General features: G+C 44.8%; 1 protein-coding gene and 1 long non-coding RNA gene across 2 annotated transcripts in view; one reads left to right on the top strand and one right to left on the bottom strand.

Annotated features, from left to right (window-relative positions):
* Cldn10 (claudin 10) overlaps positions 1–23,133 on the bottom strand; it is an 83,403-nt gene that overhangs the window by 18,898 nt on the left and 41,372 nt on the right. The gene's annotated exons all lie outside the window — the stretch shown is intronic.
* Positions 11–10,748, top strand: LOC146892150 (uncharacterized). Its single transcript, XR_015004724.2, has 3 exons — positions 11–290; positions 4,519–4,640; positions 8,694–10,748. It is a non-coding gene; the product is annotated as an uncharacterized LOC146892150 (long non-coding RNA).

The following is a 23,133-nucleotide window of genomic DNA, read 5'->3' as shown; positions in this document are numbered from 1 at the left end:
GCTTTGGGGATCGCCCTCCTGGGTTCCTCCCAGCAGCTGGTCGGCTGCCCACAGTTGCAAAGCCCTCAAGGCAGCGCGCTCCCGGGCCCGAGGTCCCCGAATCTCCCACAGAGGAGCCGCGGAAAACGGCTTTTATTGGAGCTGTCCAGGGACAAGCAGATGTGGACAACCTGCTGCGCCTCCCACCGAGCCATCCCCGACCCAGCCCTACAGGTGGCAAAAAGCTTGACTCATTGGGTACCTTGTAAAAGCAGAGCAGAAACAGCTTTGCTGTGCCCTGAAAGGACACGGTACGGAAACGCAGCCTCGCTTTGCTGAACGCTAATGGTCGGTGTGCCACGCTTCTTTGAGTGACCCTGTTTGGCTAGTTAAGGAGGGAGTGAGTACTGGGGACTGAAACTGGCCTTGCCTTCAAAATTCTGCAGCTCTGCTTGATCTAATGGTATGCGGAAAGTGATAATCAAAGGCTGTGTCGCTCCGACCTATTTTCCAAAGGAGCAGAGTCTCCAGCGAGCCCAGTGAGGGCACTAGCGGTGGCGCGGTCTTTTGACCTTTTGACTCACTTCCCCACGAGCTACCAGCTGCTGTCGGTTTGGGGAGTCTGGTCAGTGAAGGGGGGATTCTGAAACAAGGGAGAGACATCCATATGTATCTTGTTCAACTGTGTGTGTGTGTGTGTACGTGCCTATGAGTGCCGAGACCAGATAGCAACCCCCAGTGTTACCGACTTTGTTTTTTGACAGGAATCTCTCTCGCTGGGGCCTACGGCTTTCAGATTGGGCTAGGTGGCTGACCAGCGAGTGTTAGGGATCGACTTTTCCCTGCTTCTCTCCTCAGCCCTGAACCAACATCAGCTAATTTTATGTAAATACTGAACCCAGGTCCTCAGGGCTGGACAGCAATTGCTTTACCGATTGTATTATGGCCCTCGTCAACTTTGGTTTCATGTGATTGCATGTGTGTGTGTTCACCTGTATGTGCATGTGTGTAGGTGGGTGCTTGTGTGTGAGTGTGTGTGTGCTTGCGTTTGTCGGTCAGAGGTGGACATTAGATATCAACCTCTATGGCTGTTCACCTTATTTTTTGAGACAGGGTCCATCACTAAACTAGGAGCTTCATCATTTTGGCAAACCGGCTGACCAGGGAGCTCTGAGAAGCCATCTTTCTCTGCCACCCCCTCTCTCCATGGTTTAAGATGCACACCATCTTTTGCAGGGCTGCTAAGGATCTGAACTCAGGTCCTCCTGCTCCGACTGAGCCCTCTCTCCAACTCTCACAGGTTCCTCCACCTTTCCCGTCCAATTGAAGAATAAACTCATTCATTCCCATCTTTTCTCTGCTGTCTTAAGATAAACACAAAGACCAACGTGTCCTTCCAGCTCCTGAGGTCGTGAATCTGGGCATAAACGAGGGAACAAAGACACTGGCTTCATTATGGGCTTATTATTGTCCACTCAAAGTTCTTGCAGTTCTTGGTGTGACCTTTCAGGATCCACTTCTTGCCAAAAGTAACCAAAGGTCTAAACCGTAAAATCTGTCAGCTGTAGACAAGCGAGTTCCTCGCTGAGTTTCATAATCTCCATACAGAGCTAGGTCTGACCCCTTGTGAAGAGTGTAACTGTCTTGGTAGCTTTTATTCTTTTTTAGTTTTTAACCAAATAAAACATGTCAAAGTCTGAAATGACCGGTGAGCAGTGGAAATGGACCTGAAGGTGAGGGTGGTTAGTGGGAGGCAGACATAGTTACCTCCTACTCTGGTCTTGATCCTCGCTTACTCCAGTGTGTCAGTACAGGCTGACGAGTGGGTCAAACTTAAGAGCAAAGTCTGCAGAGCCCTTTGCTTGTCATCTCTTGTCATCTCACACCAGCTCCCCTCCAAGACTGAGTGCAAAGAGTCCTCTCTTTTCTCTTCCGCCACAAAGTACTCCCATCTCCAGGTCCCTGCCCTTTGTCAGAGTTTTGTGTCAAATTTCTGAATCCCATTCTTGATGTAAGTTTGTTTTTTTTTTGAGCCTGCACATTCTCTGTGAAGTTGTTTAAAATTAGTATTATCAAATTTACACTTTTGTCCTTGTTCGCAGTCTCTTTGCTGTGTCTTGCGGATTAGTTAACTCTGTCTTGTTTCTACTTGCTAGGACACAAAGCGATGCTTAGAGTTGTGGCCATTAGGCCTCCAGTAGGTCTGTGCTTCCCGAGTGATTGGTTGTAAATTCCACTGTTCGGATCCAAAAGAGCACTGTTTTAGAGACGTAACTGTGAAAAAATGGTTTCTTGTTTTCTCTCTGAAAGCTGAAACAATCTACGAGCCATGTAAACCTAGCTTTCAGAAGCAAGAGATTCTGAATCCCCAGGAAGAACTCCATGCAGCCCCTGGCGCTGCCTTACCACAACACCCACTAATGAAGCCACAGTCTCCAGGGTGGCCTGCCAGGCGGCAGTACTTTCAAGCTTCCAGTGTGAGCCACACTTGAGCCAGCAGCTCCAGAGGGCGGAGACTCATGAATATGTATACAAACAGTTTAACACAACAGATTCGCTGTAGTAGGAAGAGAAAGATTAATCTCTGTGTTGAGAACTTAAAAATAGAAATATTCTATTATTGTAGAGATTGCAACACATAGTTTCCACCTAAAACAAGTGGGAAGTGCAACAAGTGTGAATTGTGGCTTGGACGGGAGCTGCCGCTAGATCCTCAGCCAGGGGCGGCACGCCTGTGGACTCCACTGACGCTCCTTTCTCTTTTCTTCTTTGCCCTGTCTTTGAGATTGGACAATGTCACACGCCCTAGGCCACATTACACGTGCGTTGCAAAAAGTTACATTTTTGAGCCCATGTGAATGGAAAACTACTTTCTTTAATGTCTGAAGCCCAGTCTGTAATGAATCAAGTATTTAGTTTAGATGTCTATACCTTAAGCTGTCAAAACATTGTAGTCAGAAGAAGGCGGAAGGTGTTACAGAGTACCCTGCAATCCAGCATAAAAAAAAATGTACAGAAAATGAAGATGTACAGAGGTTATTTAAAAAAGAAAGATAAATGTTTCTGGCTGGGTGGTGGTGGCGCACGCCTTTAATCCCAGTGCTCAGGAGGCAGAAGCAGGCGGATCTCTGTGCGTTTGGGGCCAGCCTGGTTTACAAGAGCTAGTTCCAGGACAGGCACCAAAGCTACAGAGAAACCCTATCTCAAAAAACAAAACAAAACAAAAAAACAAAAAAAAACCCGAACAACAACAACAACAAGAAGTCTTGTTTCTATGTAAGATCATGTAGTCCCAAATAACCTTTGCAGTTAATCTGCAAAGCAGTTTCCAGAGTGCTTTCAACTGACAAACACTTCCTTATTTTCGGTAGGATTCAGCTCGCTGACACTTTAGCTCTTCATAACACACTGTCCTAAAGTGTAAAAGTGAAGTTCTCCAGAAAATCCGATTTATTTCATGTGACATCTTAATCATAACTTGTTTAATGCAAAGCACCTTCCTCACTACGAGAAGCACTAATCACTGGACGAATGACAAATTCTGCTGGAAGATACTCTGTGCCCTGGAACACATCATCCCTTCCGCTTCTGACACTTCAGCATTAAGAGCTATTTGCGTGGTAGTTCTATGGTCATTCAGGGAAAATAGAGGCTCCCCTCACTTCCATCCCCACCCCCAACCCCAGTTGTTCAATGGGAGGGAAAACCAGTTTGGCTAACTGAACAGGAGATTTGCAGAAACTCTTTACTTGAGACTCGGGTCCCCTGCCAAAGAACACAGGTGTGCCTTTGAACACAGCTCAAGGATTTTCTGAGCATCACGTTTGGTTTCAGTATACATTAGCTCCTTCCTAGATTCCAGTGAGCGAGCATGCTGGTAATCAGCTGGGAAGAACAGAAGCGCTAAACACGGTGTTATCTAAACAACCACTCGGCAAACAAATATTGCTACAAATACCTGGTAATAAAGCCTCTAACGCCAAAACTAGTTGTTAAAACAGCATGTCTGTACTCTTCCCCCTAATGTGAGTTGCTCTCGGTGTCCTACACAAGTTCTATGACATTTGAAATCTATTTATTATAAAAAAAACTACTGAGTGCCAGGCAGTGGTGGCGCAGACCTTTAATCCCAGCACAAGGGAGGCAGAAGCAGGTGGATCTCTGTGAGTTTGAGGCCAGTCTGGTCTACAGAGCTAGTTCCAGGACAGGCTCCAAAGCTGCACAGAGAAACCCTGTCTTGGTAAAACACACACACACACACACACACACACACACACACACACACACAGAACCTACAGAGTGACAAGAGTACTCAGGACAGAACACTTTTATCGATGCAGCACTACAGACACATATGTATGCATGAGTGTGTCACTGTACAGTCAGGTAATAAACATACATATGTTTACTTCATTTTTACTTTGTTGCAAGTTATAAGTGCACCAACAGTTGTCTTGGTTTGTTTTCAATCTCCTGAGGGTGGACTCACTCATCGGAGTGTTTCTGAGAACCTCCTTTACCTTGAAGTTTTCTTTTCAGGCATTCACTTGAAAGCCGCACTCCCAGTTAAGAGACACCGTGGGAACACTGAGATTCAGCCACTCATAGCTGAGTCCGCTCACTCCGGGATACCAGACACTCCTAAGCTATAGGTGGACAAGGTGAGTTCTGCTGGTCTGTGAGCATCTGCTGAGTTTTAACTCGGTCCACTCATCCAGGTTGGGTGTGTATTTATATACGTGTTTATTTTTCTGAACAAGTCATTTTATATTTTTGGAGTTACAACTTCTTCATTTGTAAAACAAAGGATCATTCCCAGAACCACTTCCAAGTCAAAAAGCCTCGCGGGCTTTGACACGATTCTATCTGAACAAAGTCAACAAGGAAAGGACCAGGAGAGTCCACTGGAGTCCTTACCTCTTTATCTTCTAGCCCTGCCTCCATGTATTTAAAGGAAGCTGTGTTTATGGATGGAGATGTGTGGAGAAAACTCTTTAAAAATTTTGTATGTCTAGTCTTATGTTCTCTTTTCTTGAAATTGGATGCAACTTAAGCTTGGTAATTCAATCTGCTTATAAAAGTAGGTGATGAGGTTGGAGGACAGATTATGACCATACGCAGAAATTCCATCTCTCACCTTATCTTACTCAATATCACTTCTTTAAACTTATAACAGGAGTGAAAAATGGCTTCTTTCAAAGGCTTGTGAAGATTAAACACAGTGTACTTAAAGGTCTGGGTGTTGTAGACACAAATAACAGCTCCTTGGCCATAGCTGTAGCACGCGAATGTGCCTGACCTCATCTGATGCTGTCCGCTTTACACACGGGTTTCCTCTCTGAAAGCACATGACTACATTTTCTAGAAAAACAGCAGTGCTACCCAAAGTCGGTGATGAGGCTTTGTGGGTGGAGGGCTTGAATGGATCCCTTGAGTCAGTCCCCAGCATCCCAGAATACCTGGCGCGATGGTCAAGTCAGCCATCGACCCTGGCCAAAAACATGGAAAAGGAAAGTAGTATTGATTAAAAGTAGACTGAGAAAAAGTGAATATGAATGAAATCTTTTGAAAATTTTAAGCTAAAATGGCAAAAAAAGGTGTTGGATTGCTAATAAAGAAAAGATCTGTGCCAATAGCAACAGAAGAAAGACGGTAGGAAGCAAGTGGGCGGGGCCGAGGGAGGGGCCAAAGGAAGTAAGGAGAAGTGAGGCAGAAAACTAGTTCCAAGTTGGGAAAACCTGTGGGTGGGTGTTGATGGGAAAAGAGGAAACTGTCCACAGCCCTGGGTTTTCATATCATAATTAATTTTTTTGAGGTGGTGGGGGGGGGGTGAGGCAGAGACAGACAGAGACAGATTGCTCACAAGTGAGAGTAGCTGGATTCATGGCCAGCTCAATTCTAGAGCCAACACTCTTGATTGAGAAATTGCCTCCTACCAAGACAACTGTCTGTAACTCATACGTAGTAATCCATTCTTTACCTACCAAGTGTTAAGAATGAACACACAGAACCCAAACTAAATCAATTTTAGCTGATTGGACTTAGACTTATTTTTCAGGAAAATTACTCTCATAAGCAGAAGTGTTTGAACAGGTGCCCAGTGTCCCTACTTAATTCCGGCAGGCTGAGTTGATTTTGCAACAGGTGAATTGAAGTTCACTAGTGTACTTCATCATGAGCCCTGCTTCTCTACTATGTCATAGTTCAGAGCAGGAACATGCTCGTGAGTGCACACACACACATACATACACACACACACACACACACACACACACCAGAAGTCCTCTCCGCTACTCTGTGGCATCTGTGTCTTCCTGCTTTGAGTTCTGGCCACTCTCTCAGCTAACACAGCTGACGGGAAGGGTGATGCTCGGTCAGAGAGACCTGTCCTCCCACGTGCTGTCCAGAAGGCACCTTTCTGTAGTGGGTCTCCTTCACTGTGCTAGGAGCTATCCTCTTCCTGTTGCTTTCTGGGGAGTGTTGTGGATAATCTTTTCGCACACTGTGAGAATGTGTCTTTGCTGAGGTGCCTTCTGATGGGTTTAATAAAGATACGGATGGCCAGTAGTTAGGCAGGAGAGACTAAGTGGGATTAGGGAGAGAGAGAAACTCAGGGAAGAAGAGAGGCAGAATTCGTCAGCTGGATGCCAGGGAGTCATATGTATAGGATGGAGGAGAGGTAAAGAGTCAAGAGGCAGAATGTAAACTAATAGAAACAGGTTAGTTTAAGTTGTAAGAGCTACTTGGGAGCAAGCCTAAGCAAAGGCTAAGCTTTCATAATTAATAATGAGTCTCCGGGTCATTAGTCATTATTTGGGGACTGATGGTACAAAGAAAGCCTGGTTATGGGGGATTTTTTTTTTTCGAGACAGAGTTTCTCTGTGAACTCTGGCTATCCTGGAACTAACTCTGCAGAGATCCACCTGCGTCCGCCTCCCCAATGATAAGACTAAAGGCATGCACGAATATGCCCAGCTTAGGTTAGGACTTACATCAGCTGACCAAGACATGCCAAAATCAAACAGGAGTAGTCACATTTAGATGACAAATGTCAGTGTCCTGGCTCACTTGATTTTGCTTGTGTCTGGTCAGTTGTATCCTTTCAGGCAACCGTCCTAATGTTCTAGAGGTGCATATAGAAACGGTTGATCGGGAAGACAGGCGATTAGAGACGGCTGAGCCACGGTGGGACAAGTGCAGGGCAGCTGAGCCGGCAGGAAGTGACTATGGCATGAAATTGGTAGTCTGATGGCGACTTCCGGAGGCTGAAGGGGTTCTTCTCTGTGAGGACAATGTCTTGTCTGTGTTGTCTCCCTGTCTGTTACCTTATTCTCTGTGCATATGTCATGTGGTGTCTGCCTGTACATCTGTCTGAGTGTCCACGTCTGTGCTTGTGTATGGGTGTATATACAGGTTCGTACAGCTGTACACAGCCCTATAAACCCTAAACACAGCTCTTGCTCTCACTCAGAGTGTGACAGAGAGACTTTGACAACTTCTGAGGAGAGGAGAGGTGTCTGGTGTGTTTTGCAGTTACCCTAAAGTTCCCTGAAGGGAGGCAGTACAGACTTAGAGACCAAGGGACAGAGAGCCCGCAGCAACAACCCAACTAGAACTGATCCGTTTGATAGTGGGGTAGGTGGGGATAAAAAGGTCCAAGTTTGATTTTGGGTGTGTTTTGAGGGTAGAGATGACAGCAAGATTTGTGACATCTGAGATGAGCGAGGAAGGGTCATAGAGTTTGGTGCCAGTCTTGGGAGGATGGCACTGTTGACTAAGGGGGCAAACCCTTTAAAGGAGCAGTCTGAGTGCCATCAGAGTTGAGCTCCGAACCCACAGGGTGCGAGATCTTGGGAGACACAAGAGGAAATGCCAAGAAGTAGGGTGAGTCTTCAAGGGCACAACTGGACAAATAACACGGATTAGAAAGGCACATTTGGAGAGTCCTGTGGTTGGGGTAAATCCACGACAAGCCAGCTCTTCCATGGCTGGGTGAAGTAGAAAAGAGAAGGCCCATGTCCATTTCCCCTCTCCCAGACAAGAGGACAGGAGGAGCTGGTAGGAAGCAGTGAGAGAACAGAGTATCCGGGCAGGAGAAAGCCCAGGTAGGAGTCCTGGGACCATGTGAGCAACAAGGTCTAAGAAGTCTAGGTGGGGCCATTATTGTGGCCAGCCTCATGGAGAGGGACACACAGCGTGAAGGAAGAGAACACCATCCAGCTCACAGGTGACCTTGTCTAATGATATCTCAAGAGAGAGCCTAGAGTGGTCCCTTCATGAATAGCTCAGAGAACTAGAGAGTGTAGGAGGAAATAACTCTTTTTAAAGGGAAGAAGTAAAAGATTTCAAGTGTGGCCAGGTAGAGGTGCTGCATGCTCTTGATTCCAACACTCCAGAGGCAGAGGTAGGAGGATCTCTGAGGTCAAGGCCAGCATGGTCTACAGAGTGAGTTTCGGAACAGCTGGAGCTGTTACATAGAGAAAACCTGTCTGTGGGGGAAAAATATTTCTAGTTTCATGCGCACATGCACGTGTGTGTGTGTGTGTGTGTGTGTGTGTGTGTGTGTGTGTGTGTTGGTTTGAAAGAAAATGGCTCCCAAAGGGAGTGGCACTATCTGGAGGTATGACCTTCTTGGCGTAGGTGTGGTCTTGTTGGAGGAAGTGTGTTATCGTGGACGCAGGCTTTAAGGTCTCTCTTTCTCAACATTTGCTCAGTGTCTCAGTCCATTTCCTGTTGCCTGCAAGACGTAGGACTCTCAGCTGCTCCAGCACCACATCTGCCTGTGTGCATCCATGCTCCCTGCCGTGATGATAGCGGACTGAACCTCTGAAACTGTAAGCCACCTACCCCAATTACATGTTTTCCTTTATAATACAGAGTTGTCGTGGCTGTGGTATCTCTTCACAGCAATAGAAACCTGAGTTAAGACAGAAGTTGGTTCCAGGAGCAGGGTGTTGCTGTGATAGGCCTGACCATGCTTTTGTCTGGGTCATGAAAACAGTGGAATGCTTTAAGCACTGCTTAATGGGGCATATTAGAAGGAGCATGGAAGACAGGGGGGCTAAGAATTATTGGAATTGTTGGGGGCTCACTCAAGAGGTTTCAAAGCAGAAGAATTTTAGTGTGTTGCCTAGAGATCATCTTATGATATTTTGGCAGAGAACATGGCTGCTTTTTGCCCTTGTCCAAAGAGTCTGCCTGAGGCTAAATCGAAGTTGGATTAACTCGGTTGGCGAAAGAAATCTCAAAACAGCCTCAAATAGATTCTGTCACGTGGTTATTAGTGGTAACGCTAACGAAGATTTATAATGAAAAGGAGCAAGCTGAGCAGGGCAATTATGAAATATAAATTCTCAGAAGAAAACAAGCACCAGGAAGTGAAATGGAGCTAAGACTTGTGTTCAAGGAGACAAATGGATCAAGAAATAGAAAAAAGGGAATGGTGACCTCAGATCCTACCCAGATTAATTTTCTACTTGTGAAAAGGAACTAAAGCAAAATTTAGAGCTGAGTGTGGCGGGGCTCACCTTTAATCCAGCTGGGAAGGCAGAGGCTGTCGGATCTCTGAGTCTGAGGCCAGTCTGATCTACAGAGCTAGTTTCAGGACAGCCAGGCTTAGGCAGTGAAAGACACAAAGCTTCTGAAGATGGAATTAAATGAGCGGACCATGTTACAGCTTCAGCCAGCAGCAGAACTTGGCAGCTTTGGCCACATGGTTCTGGCCTTAGAATTAAGGATAGAAGAAGGGGATTATAAAATCTTCCTCTGCGACTAAAGAAAGCTGCTGGGGTCAGGCATGTGTCAGGTGTGTCCCTGAATGGAGGCCGAGAGAGTCCATTGCATGAAAGTGTGAAGGTGAAGCCTGGATTGCCTTGGAGACCCAAGATGTTGGAGATGCCAGAGCCATGGGATACCTGCTGAGGAGAGCTGCTAACAGGGAGTAGAACCAGCCCAAGAGAAAGAAGTGTGCTGCAGTCAACAATGCTGAACAGACTCTGAAAAACCCTTCAACATCAGATATGGAGATGCAGAGTTTGGAGTTTGCCCAACTGGGTTTTGGTTTTGCTTTGGTCCAGTATTTTCTCACCATGCTCCCTTCCCTATGGTTTTGGAACGATAACATGTATCCTGTGCCATTATATGTTGGAAGTGTAACCTGCTTTTTGATTTTGATTTTACAGGAGGTTATAGTTAAAAGGTTGCATGAAACTCAGAAGAGACTTTGAACTTTGAAACAAGTTTAAGACTGCCATTATAATGCAAAATTATGCAAAAATGCATTCATTCAAAAGTTCCCATTTTTGCATTATGATATGGCAACCAGCCCTTGGGGGCCAGGGAGTAGAATACGGTGGCTTGAAAGAAAATGTTCCCCAAAGGAAGTGGCACTATTGGGAGGCGTGGCCTTGTCAGAATACATGTAGTCTTGTTGGAGAAAGTGTGTCACTGTGTCAGTGGGCTTTGAAGTTTCTTTAGCGTAAGGTTTGCTTGGTGTCACAGTCAATTTCTTGTTACCTGCAAGATATAAGACTCTCAGCTACTATTCCAGCACCACATCTGCCAACATGCCACCATGCTCCCTGTCATGATGTTAATGGACTGAACCTCTAAAACTGTAAGCAACCAGCTCCAATGAAATGTTTTCCCTTAAAAGAGTTGCCGTGTTCATGGGATCCTATTCTCTTTGGATGTAAACCTTGCTCAACCTGGATGTAGTAGGGAGGGCCTTGGACTTTCCACAGGGTGGTGTGCACGGCACTCCCTTAGGGTTGGAGGTGTGTGGGGGGAGGGTCTGTGGAGGGAGAGGGAGGGGACTAGGAGGAGGGAAGGGAGTGGGAGTTTGGATTGGTGTTTTTTTAAGTAATAAAAAAAGAGTTGCCTTGGTCATGGTGTCTCTTCACAGCAATAGAAACCCTAACTAAGACAGTGTGTGTGTGTGTGTGTGTGTATGTGTGTGTGTGTGTGTGTGTTTGTGTGTGTATGTGTGTCTAAAAAATAGTTGAGGGCCTTCAGCCATTCAATAATGTCTTTGCATAAATGTTTTAAAAGGTGGCCTTTATTTCCTGCCCCAAGCATACAGACCAGAGCCTGGAGGGCATGTTCCCAAGGGTAAGAACCACAGTTGACGGTGACCCTAGAACTGTTCTGTCTCCTACAGAGAACTGACACACAGCCTAGCTCCTGGTGGAATATAGTTCAGACACCGCTTTCTCTTCTGCATTTTTGTCCACTTTGCACTAGGATACTTTAATTTGATGTGATTTAAAAATAATAAGACATACATTTTATTGTTCTAGAATGTTAGAATTAGAAAGTTCTCATTATTTGATTTAGTGTTTTCAGATGGGGAAACTAGAACCAAAAAGCGACTTCTTAATGTATATTGTGTCATAAAATATATACTGGAGTATCATATCAATTTGAGCAACATTTATATACTTCCATTATTTCAACAGTCATGATTTGAAAACTTATCTGAGTTCAATGCTAAAAACATCAGAGTCACCATAAGTAAGATTAGAGCAACATTTAAAAGTTAAAAGCTATCATCCCTCTCCCAAATATAATCTTGCTGATAAAATAGTTATGAGCACTTGTGAGTAGAACACTTGTGGCAGATGTGTGAGGATCGCAGTTTGGATCCCCAGAACCTATGTAGAGCCAGAAGTAGCCTGTGATCTCGTCGGACCTGTCCTGGTTAGTTTTATGTCAACTTGACACAAGCTAAAGTCATGTAGGAGGAGGGAATCTCAATTGAGAAAATGCCTCTATAAGACAGGGACGTAGGGCATGTTCTTAATGTGGGATTGATGGGGGAAGGCCCATGCCAGTGAAGGTGGCGCCATACCTGGGCTGGGTGGTCCTGGCTTCTATAAAAAAGCCGGCTGAGCAAGCCCAGGGAAGCAAGCCAGAAAGCCTCCCCACCACCACGGCCTTTACATCGCTTTTGCCTCCAAACTCCTGCTCTGTTTGAGTTCCTGTCCTGTTTTAGGAGATTTGTTTGTGTTGAGACCACCAATGGAGTGAACCACGAAGTTTTCTAGTGGACTCAGAGGAAGACAGAGAGGCACAGAGATAATAAGGAGGGATTTAAAAATTCACAATCTTTTCTAGTGGAGAAGAGGGTCAGGTGGTCATTTCTCCATAACTCTATGGAGCAATCAGGTTTATTCCCTAATATTTGATTCCCAAGCTTTACTTATTAATGAAACAATAAAAGAAGCCACAATAACGACCTGACTTCCTTCCGTGATGAACAGTGCTGTGGAAGTATAGCCAGATAAAGCCTTTCCTCCCCAAGCTGCTTTGGTCATGGTGTTTAACCACAGCAATAGTTACCCTAAGTTGAAATAGTGGAGATTGGAAGCCTGGGAAGCTCGTGAGCCGGGTAACCTAACACACAGAGCAGTGAACAGAGACTGTTTCCAACAGGGTAGAAAGTGAGCGCCAAGCCCAGAGGTCCCTATGAGGATGTGTGGCTCCTTTGTGTAGAGTCAGCGCTGTCTTGGTGAATGACTTTGAACAGTAACTAGGAAAAGAAAACAATATCAATAAAAACAGGTAACACAGTAGAGAAGAGACACACCTCTCTCTGAGGTTCCGAGAACAGCTGTTTCTGTGAACTGTTAAGGAAAAGATCTAAAGAACACGGTTGATGTCATGTTTTTAACCTGTGAATATTATGAGCACCACGCCTCTAGAACTTGGGGGATTAGTCTCCTAACAATAAATATGTCCTATGCCAGCAACTTCCCAACAGGCAATTTGTCCATCTCTGTAATCCTCTGCTATTTACAATGGCTTTTTTTTGCACCACCAAGAACACTATATGAAAGATTATATTGTAATTCTTTTGGCACAGCCAATACAGCAGCCTATGAGATTTGGTTAAGCAGCCTGAATGACATTCTGTTTGCCCCCCAGTTTCTAGAGTTCCCATACTCTACAGGAGAAAAGCAAAGAACTGTTGGGGACTATTATTACATGCTGCATTTGTTTAACTCTGTGAAGCTGTGATTCTTTGCCTGTCTAAAACACCCGATGGTCTAATAAAGGGCTGGAGGGCCAACAGCGAGGCAGGAGCAAGGGTTGGCGGGGCTGGCAGCAGAGAGTGTAAATAGAAGGGGACCGAGGAGAAGGAGGAGAAATGAGAGAACAAGGGGAGAAGGATGTCAGGGGTCAGACACCCAACCACACAGTCACCTAGCCATACAGCCACACAGTCACACAGACACACAGACACACAGTCACACAGACACACAGACACACAGTCACCCAGACACACAGTCACCCAGACACACAGTCACCCAGACACACAGTCACCCAGACACACAGTCACCCAGACACCCAGACACCCAGCCAGGCACAGAATAAGAGTGAAAGTAAGATATAGAAAAGAAAAGGAAAAGGCCCAGAGGCAAAGATAGTTAGGATAATTTAAGTTAAGAGAAGCTGGCAAGAAACAAGTCAAGCTAAGACTGGGCATTCATAACTAAGAATAAACCTCCATGCGTGATTTATTTAGGAACTGGGTGATGAGTCTCCCCAAAAGGGTAAAAAAAATCATACTATAAAGAACAGAATTCTGCTGTTTTATGTCCACTTCTAGAGGATTAAAAATACTAAAATATGGATACTAGAAAAATGGGTATATTGTCAAAAGGATAGTGACTTAAAATAATGGACAGAGCATTAAGTGTAAACTCCAAAAAACTCTTGTAATCAATGACTCATTATTCTTTGTAAACAATCTTCTATGAATAACCACTTCTAATCTATGTTGTCACGAATATGATGCTTTATTATTTATACTTCAAGCATACTTCTACCTTGGAAAGCATAATTCTTCTTTTCTCTTTTGAAAAAAGTTTATTTGTTTGTTTGTTTGTTTATTAGGGGCACATACATTAGGGCAGACACCTTGGAGTTCAGAGGATAATTGTGGGAGTCATTTCTCCCCTTCTGCCATGGGGCGTCCCATGGATAGAGATCAGACAGCCGTGCTTAGCAGCAAGCTCTACCACCACCTCGCGAGGCCGGAAAGGTAGCTTGTTCTCCTCCCTCTTTACGTCTCTGTTTTTACGACACGGATCTAAGTCCCAAGCCCGCTTGCCCTGGCCTCTGGGAATTCCCTCCCTGACCTCATCTCCCAGAAGATCCCCCCACACCACACATGCAGATGTTTCTTGTTGAGTGTGCCTGCTTCTTTACCTCCCACTGCTGAGTGCTCCAGCACGCCTGCTCCGTCATCCACTAAGATTGTCCTCCAGTTCCTTCCTGAGTCTCTTTAGTTTTCAATTCTTTTAATTATGAGACTAAGAACCTGCAGGAGGGAGTCTTGTGTTCTCTGGTGATGTCATGGAATCATGTTGCATCAAATGGGGAAGATGTAGTTTTTGTTTTGGAATTTGCTGTTTAGAATCTGCCGGAAACAGCTATGTGGAACAGATTAGGGCCGGGAGTGTTGGGGTTACAGCTCTACATACATCCTTTCCTATTCTCCAGTAACTTTTAGCTTTCAAGACACTTACGTAATACTCAGTTTGTGTAAAGAAAATCAAATTAAGTGGTCAATATCACGCACGTCCACAGTTACACCTGCTTAAAGAACACCGATCGGCTCTCCAGAGCACCTGGAAAGTTTCTGGCTGACCCTTGGCAGAAGTTTTTGGTTTTGTTTTTTTTTGAGGCAGGGTCTCACATAGCGCAGGTTGGCCTCAAACTTACGCTGTAGCTGAAGATAGTCCTACACCTCTGACCTTCCAAGTGCTAAGGTTATGGGCATGGCCAACCACACCCGGCCTACACCATGCTGGAGGTTGAATGTGGGGCTTTGTGAAGGCGAGGCAAGCACTCTACAGACTGAGCACATTCCCAACCCTACAGAGGATTGCTAGATAGGATGGGTTTCAGAGTCCTAGGCATGCTAATGCCTGCTCTGCCTACTCCTGGAAAAACATGAATATGATCACGTATGACCATGCTTTTTACTTTAATGGACATGACTATAACTGTGACCTTAGCCTTTAGATTCTTTGTATTACTTAATGAATGCAGCATACACACTTCCAGTACAATATTTCATTTCTAGTAAAACTTGAGTAAATATGAACCCTACTTTTGACTATTTTTCAAAATCACACTGGTTTTTGAAGTATGTCCATAATATTCTGGTACATAATTCTTGCACACGGGAAACAGTGGCATTTCATCCACTCTCTGTCCTTCATGTGCTCCTGCAGTTGCAAAGAAACAAACATGAATCACATTTTTACACATGAAAAAATAATATAAATGGTAATATTTTTAAATAATTAAACTTTGGCATAATGACTGGAAATTGCAATGAACAGGCATTATTTTTTTTCTTTAAATGTGTGTGCCTTGCATACACGATCATGTGTGCATGTGTGCACGTGTGTATGCAAGTGTATGGACATGTGTGGTGCACAGAGGTCCATCCCAGGCATCTTCCTCAATTGCTCTCCATTTTCTTTTTTAAGATAGGCTCTCTCACTGAACCCGGAACTCTTTAACTTGGCTCGAGTGACTGACCACTGAGCTCTGGGGATTTGTGTGTCTCTGTCCCTTGGCTCTGGGTTGCATCCAGAGGGCAGCACCCAGCCTTTGAGAGGGGCGAAGGGATCTGAATTCAGGTCCTTGTGCTTGTGTGCTCCCTTAGTTTCTTTTCTTGTGGCTGTGATAAAAATACCCAACAAAAGCGACTTTCCAGAGACAGGGTTTATTGGCTCTCAGTCCAGGTCACAGTCAATCGTGACAGGGTTCCAAGTGGCAGGAACTTGAGGGAGCTGGCCTCCGTTCATGAAGCCCGAAGTAAGCCAGCACTGAAATTCTGCATGCTAGCTCTCAGTCTGTCCTGTCCCTTCTACACAGTGCAGGCTTCCCTGCTCAGAGAACCGTCCTAACCCTGACTATGATGGGTTGTCGGGCGTCAATTAAAGTGATCAATGTAATCATTCAAAATCATTATCAGACACTAAACTTAATCTTGACAGTCCTTCCCGGGTCTGCAATCCTTCCCAGATATGACTGGAATGTAATGGACCTGAAATCCATCCCGTCTCTTTCCCTGCCTCGTTATTAATCCAAAGCCGAGTGGGCCCGGTTTCCCTTTCCTGCACAGGAGCGAGGAGAGAAAGGGTGAGCTGAAAGGAGTCTAAACTCCTGGCATGCTTAACCTCGAGGGAGGAAGCAAACCGTGAGGGTAGACCTCTTTCTTCTCCTCTTCAGTGCCAACAAAGGAAAACCAAAGGGAACGGGGAAGAAAAGGGGAAGGGAGGAGGAGAGAGAGCCTGGTCAGAGAATGACGGGGCCTGCACACATGAGCAGACCAAAGAGATGGAGTCCTGAGAAATCTCACAGCTCTGTAAAGAGGTTGAACTTTGTTCCCCTTACCCCAGCTGGCTGTTCCTCCTAGTTACGGGTATTTGTTTCTATTAGTCTTTAAATTTTAGGGCAGGACCCAATAACCTGTCACTCCAAGTCCCCTTCCTTCTAACGAGGAAAGACAATGCAGAGTGAAGGGAGTTGGGTTTACTTTATGCACCCGGCTCAATTTTCCTTAGCTTTTTCCTAGGGCATTGGCACCTATGTTTATTTTCATGGTTAGAGTGAGCACTTTTTAGATGGTCCCTTAGCAGGTTAGTAACAGAGTTCAATTTAGCGTGCACAGCTGCCGACTTCTCAGTGTGGCCCTGGGCTACTGGCCACATGGCCAATGTGCCTGGTGTTCCAAATCACACACTTGTCAATGGCAGGGACCTTCCTGAGTCCATTGTTGTGAAGACGTTTTATTAAACATGACACGTACCAAAGAACCAAACACCCAAGCCTTGAAACTCAGAAAACACTACCTAACTCTTTCAGTTTTCATCGCAAAGTATTACCAGGGGTAGGAAATGAGTGGCGTCCATGTCGTAGGAAACACGCCATATCCACCCCCACCCTACTCCAAACAAAATTTGCCTCACTCTGACCCATATCTCAAGAACCTGCATTCATTCATATTCTAAAGCAAACGATCAAGACACACGCGAAATAGTGGGTGCTGAGGCTACAGGCATGGCATGATCGTATTTCACAGGTAAGAAAAGCGTCACCTGTAAGAACAACGCCCTTCCCCTCATCTCCCAGGTTTCTCTCTCTTAAGACAGGCTTTCATATAGGCCAAGCTCGCTGCTCAGCTAAGGACGATCTTCTGAGTGTTGAGACTGAGTGTTGAACTTGGTTTGATTTGGTGCTAGTCACGCGCCAACCAGCTCCATTCTCGACCCTGTGTTTTTGCTCTTTTTAATTTAGTTTTCATTTTTGGAGGCGGGGTCTTACTGTGCCATCCCGTCTGGCAGACCTCAAACTCATGACGATCTTGCCTCCACGTCCTGAGTGGGGGCTGCAGCTGGGTTTCAGCACAGCCAGCGTCATTTCGTGCCTGTCAGTCAGTTAGTTACCGGCCCGCAGGGCACTTTGGTTTAACTCCTTTCGTGTATTTCAGAGGATGTGGCTTGAACATGCAGTGTCTCAACAGAGCCACAGCTCTGGCTGATGCACTGTTTTAGAAGATTATTGTCCTCTTGATTCCCACCCAAATGGTATCCACATCTTGATGATGTCATTATAGACCTGTCCATTAAGAAGAAGCAAGAATTCTGCACTCTTGCTCAAGAGGATTATTTGTGTCCAAGTCGGGGACGGCAACACCAGTCAGCAGGTAGTGTTTCGGTGAAACCCTACTTGCAATTGGTTTCATTCACTGGAGTCAGAGCCAATCAAAATGACTTATTCCCCTGGATGAGTGTCCATTGTGTTCACGTGACAGACAGGCATGCATGCTAAGTGGATAAGTTTGAATTCAGAATTCAGACCAGTAACAGAAAAAAGGGAGAATCAGGTTAAAAACAAAAACCAAAAAACCAAAACCAACAACAATGAAAAAACAAACAGCAACAAAAAATAGCAACAAAAAAGCCAAACCAAGTCAAGTCAAAACAAACAAAAGAAGAATAGAAACACAGGAACCTTGAATTTGGAACTGCCAATCTGTGGAATGGATTTTTACCTTCATTTCTAGATTTTGTTGGCAGGATGAAGTTCTGCTGAGTAAGGGGTAATTAGAGTGCATTCTGTCATGAAGCATGGTTTCCCCTCGTATGTCTGCCTGTACCCAAGATTTGTCTTATGTCATGCCATCACTGTGACAAAATGTATACAAGTCGTGAAGAGACTCAAGCCCAGCTGAGATAGGAATCTACACTTCCCTCCTTCTAACCAGCCGCAATACTTCCTGTGCTTTCCCTGAGCTATGAACAATCCTAGTGACAATGCAGATACACACACACACACACACACACACACACACACACACACAGGTGTGTGTTGGGGGAACATCAACAAGCCTTCTCTGAAAAATCTGATTTAACTTTAACCTCTTGTATAAAGTCTGAAGTCTATCACTTCATGGATGCTGGAAGTTGTGCTAGAGTGGAAGCAGCCAGAAGCTAGGGGGCGCTACACGAGTGGTTTTCTATTGTTTGTCTAGGGGGCGCTACACGAGTGGTTTTCTATTGTTTGTCTAGGGGGCGCTACACGAGCGGTTTTCTATTGTTTGTCTAGGGGGCGCTACACGAGTGGTTTTCTATTGTTTTTCCTTTCCTATTTAGTGTTTCATCTTAAAGCCTTCTATCTTAGTGTGATTTGATTATCCCAAACAGAAACCCCTTAACTTCGCCCTGTTTCTCTATCCTAGTCCTTTCTGAATCCATTCTAGCAAAGCCAAGGGCTTTTAGCTCTCACTCCGACAGGGGAATGAATTCTCATGCGTGTGCTACCCAGTTCTGCACTAAATTACAGCAGCTACAGAATTAAAACAGTCAAAAGCAGCGTTTTATGAAATACTGTTACAATTTTTTTTCGTGAGAGTTGCGCCCTCTTTTGGCTAAAAGCCACTAAAACATTTAAATGTGGTTTTAAAAAAAACTAATTCAATGACTTAAAATAAACACTGTTTAGTTGTAAAGGCCGTGGGAAAAAAGGAGAAAGCCCAGGTGTGGGTAACATTGTGAAGACAGGATTCACGGAGCTGACGGGCAAAAAAGTGCCTGCCAAGCAAACAGAGTCATGTGAAGGCTCCCTAATCACAGCTCCGGGGTTTTGATTAAAAGGTGTTAGGGAATGGATGCAATGTTAAATTATAGTGTTTGCTGGACCGACAGTCTCTAGAAAACAATGGCCTAAAACAAAACAATAATCCCCGGACAATCTTCCTCTCGGGGATGTAACTTCTCAGGGTAGGGAGGGACTGCCTCTTGCGTGATCTTTCTGCTTGTGTACAGCAGATGGTATGAACTGGTTTGGAGGACTTAGGAGGATACACAAGTGCATTTAGAATATTCTTGGGAACATTGCAAAGACAGTGCTTCCTTGTTCTTTTCCAAGCATGATGGAATTGTCTGTTAGCAGGATCTCCCACCAGCCTGCTCCTCTCAGCCCAGGACAGTCCTCCTGGCTCTCTGCCCAGCAGGACACCACCCAGGTGACAAGAGGCTTCTGTGCTATCTCTTAGTGGGCTTTTCCTTATCTCTTGGGTGTCCTTGCTGCACCTTTTGACCCAGCTGCTCCATTCCCCCTTTATGAAATATTTCTAGTAACTTCCATGGCCCTAGTTATATTTTCTTTTATATTTGTGTATGTTTTGTAAATTCATAAAGTCTTTCAAATGCTTGAACTTTTTATTTTATTTTATTTATTTTTATTTTTTAGAAATAGGGTTCTATTAACTGCAACTGGCCTCAAACTTGCTAATTTATGTATCCCACAAAGACCTCCTGTCTCCTGTCTTCTACCTCCACCTCCCAAGCGGCAATGGCTACAGGTATTTATTACAAGCCAGTTCTAAAAATGCTATCTTCGGCATTGACATGAACAGATAGGGCAAGAACTATAAAAGGAAACTAACACTAGGAAAATTAAACAAAATCTACGAACTAAATCCTACTCAAGAGGCACAGCACCCAAATGATCCTTCTGGTTGACCAGGTAATTACGGGTGGTACCTATGGCTCTCACATAATAGGGCTTCTGTCCCCTGGAGGTGTAGAACAAAGAACCCTATCTGCTCTTGTTCAGGGTGCAGCAGAAGTTGTGGCTCCTACTTCAGTGTAGAGCAGAAGAGAACCTGGTAGAATCAGTGATGCGGGAGGGACCTGCACGGAAAGCAAGAGAAAAGAGATGGGGGAGGGCTGGGCCTGGGTAGCTGCTCGCTCAGCTGAGCTTCACCCGCGAGCCTGAACCAGTCTTCGTTTCTCCATTTGTTTTCCGTGGCTATTAGATGAGAGTGTTGTCTCTTCTGGTGAAATCAAGGCTGGAATAGCTTTATTTCCTACAAGCAAATCGTACACATATAGTGACTATTTCTTAATTCGTATGACCTAAGGATCTTTCTCTCTTCCTTCTTATGCTGCTACAGTTACCAGAAGAAAAACACCGACTCAACGATCCTTCAATGAAAACAGCAAACTGAGGATCTGTTGTCAAGCCTCACTAGAAAGCCATTCTGTGCACTGCACAGGAGAGCAATGTAGTCAAGGAAACCGGATACTTCTCTTAAAAAAGAAAGCAAAAACAAAACCCATGTCGTTTTTCTTTGAATGAGTTACTTTTCTGTTTCTATGATAGAATACCATCACGAAGGTGGACAGAAGGGTTTGTTAGGGCTTATGGCTCCCAGGAGATGAGTCTGTCTCGGCGGGGAGGTGTGGCAGCAGACAGGTGGGGCAGCATCTGAGCGCTCAGACCTTACACCGCAGCTCAGAGCAGAGGGACCAGCTGTCTAATTGTCTCCTGGGAAAATCGAGAGGCTGTGATTTTAAAATAGGAAACATCTCGCTATTTCAGGGATTCAACTTCCATATTGCTAATTAAACACAGCGCAATCCTCATTTGAAGGTTAAAGAGGGCTTAAAATGCAAAATGACTACATCGCTGCTGTTGTATGCCACCGTAAATTCCCCGTGTTTTGTTGTTTAAGAAAGATGGTCCATTTCCTCTTACTGGCTTCTAGTACGGTTGAGTAAGCAAAGATCTTTTCTAAGGACTTAGTAGGTGAACTTGGCTTCCTTTGCATTTCATTTGAGAAGGCAGAAAAAGAATTCTTTGGCCATTTCTGTGATAACAGGCAATTGTAAAACTCAGTGTATGTTAGGTAAATACTTCAGGGGATAAAATAATAATAAAAATACATTCAGGAGACAGTTGATGTACCCAAGAACTTTGTTTTTAATGTGTATGTAGCAGGTGTATCCTTCTGTGTAAAAATTCATTCTGCTTTGTGCAGTTTCTGTGTTTCCCTTGCTAGAATGGAGTCAAAGAGCAGTGAGCCTTCCTTTGGCCCGAGTGTCCTCAGGCAGATGGGAGGGGGAAGTGGTTCTGAGCCCATCTTGGCAACTTCCCCTAGTCAGCCCTCTTGGGTGGATTTGTGGGCTTGACTCTCTGGTAATTCAACACTCTGCTTCCTTCCGGTAGAGATCGCATGACTGCCCAAAACATGCCCTGCGTCTTTGTCTCACGCCACTCATAAATACTGTGATTTAACAAAGACCTTTCACATCCCACACAGCCCCAAATAAACAGCAGCTCTGGAAATGTCAAAGGGCATTCAGGGCACAGAAAGTGGGTTCTGTGAGACAGGTTGCCACCACATTTCTTTCTCTGCAGCAACTTCCGGAAGCTCCTCCCTGTCCCCCTTCTCTGTCCCACAAATGGAAAAAACAATGACAGGTGCCTGGAGTTGTGAACCGGATTGTACACTTTTCAGTTGTGAGCACCAACAATCATTATGTTCAGACAACTGCAGGGTCTAATATTCGGGATTTATTCACCACGGACGCCTTCCTAGTCAAGGATAATATTTTAAATAATGAGAACTGATCTTCCAAAACAGCACGAAGCTAGAATAATTAACAAGATTTTCTTCAATATCTTTGTGTTTTTCTGAACTACCCTCTTGGTAGTCTAGCCTGGTCTCAAACTTGTGATCCTCTTGCTTCGACCTCTCGAGTGCACCATACCAGCTCTTACCGCCACTATTAGAAGCAACACCAACCAGCCAGATCTTTTATAAATGCATTTGTTTGCATACTTGTGTGTGCACACACTCGTCACAGAGCATGTATGTAGGTCATAGAATAACCTGCAGGAGTCAGTTTTTTCCTTCAACCTCGTGGGGTCCCGGGGTTGGACTCAATGACAAGTGACTTTACCTACGAGCCATCTTGTTGTCTGAAATCAATTATATCTACGATCTAGTTTTGAGAGAAAACTATAAACTACCAAGCTAAGAAATGATATTAAACCCAGAGTCACTTGACATTATTGTAAAACTGAATTTTAATTGGATGGGACATATTTGTCTATAAGCACTAGAGATGCACTGGACTTTCTTCAAAAAGTGTTAGTCTGATATCACAGAGGCGATGTAAGAAAGGGGGTTATTGGTATCCTACAAAAAACTTTTGGAAAATGGAAAAGGACCCACGTGTGCATGAATGCACCTCCTGAAGCCAAACATAATAAAAGTTACGGGAAAGTCAGGTGACTAAGTTATTCTAGCCTGGGGGCAGACTCGTGTGGATGTTAAGGGCTGCGGAGGACTGGAGATCCCGATGCCCTTGACTGCACACCCAGAATCTCATGTTAATAAGGCCAGCGGTTCAGAATTCCTTCCAACACTGTTTTTTATGTTACACGGCATATTCTTTTGAAGGAATCATGTTTGGTCATTTCAGTTAGTTGGGAATCTCACTTTCTTTGAGAAATATTCCACGAGACCTGGTAGAAACCGTTCATTGAGGGAAAGAAAGCATTGATAACTTATTGACCCAAGAGAAGTCAGCCAACCAAACAAGAAGAGAGCTGGGGTGTTTCTGTGAATTTTTCTTCTGACCATTTTCAAGAGAAGGGCCTCATCTAACCCGTGCTTACCTCCAGCTTCCTACCAAGCCAATGGCGACCTTAAACTTCTGGTCCTCCCTCTACTACTGGGATCCAGCTGTGTGCCGCCATGGCCAGCTTTATATCAGGCTGGGCAAGGGCTCTACTGACTGCCTCACATCCCCAGCCCTTCCTGGTTATTTAGTGGAC

The sequence above is a fragment of the Myodes glareolus genome, chromosome 12, assembly GCF_982192425.1.
Source record: "Myodes glareolus chromosome 12, mMyoGla1.1, whole genome shotgun sequence".
NCBI classification, from domain to species: Eukaryota; Metazoa; Chordata; class Mammalia; order Rodentia; family Cricetidae; genus Myodes; species Myodes glareolus.
Note: the sequence above shows the minus strand (reverse complement) of the source record. Positions and strands in the feature narration are given on the sequence as shown.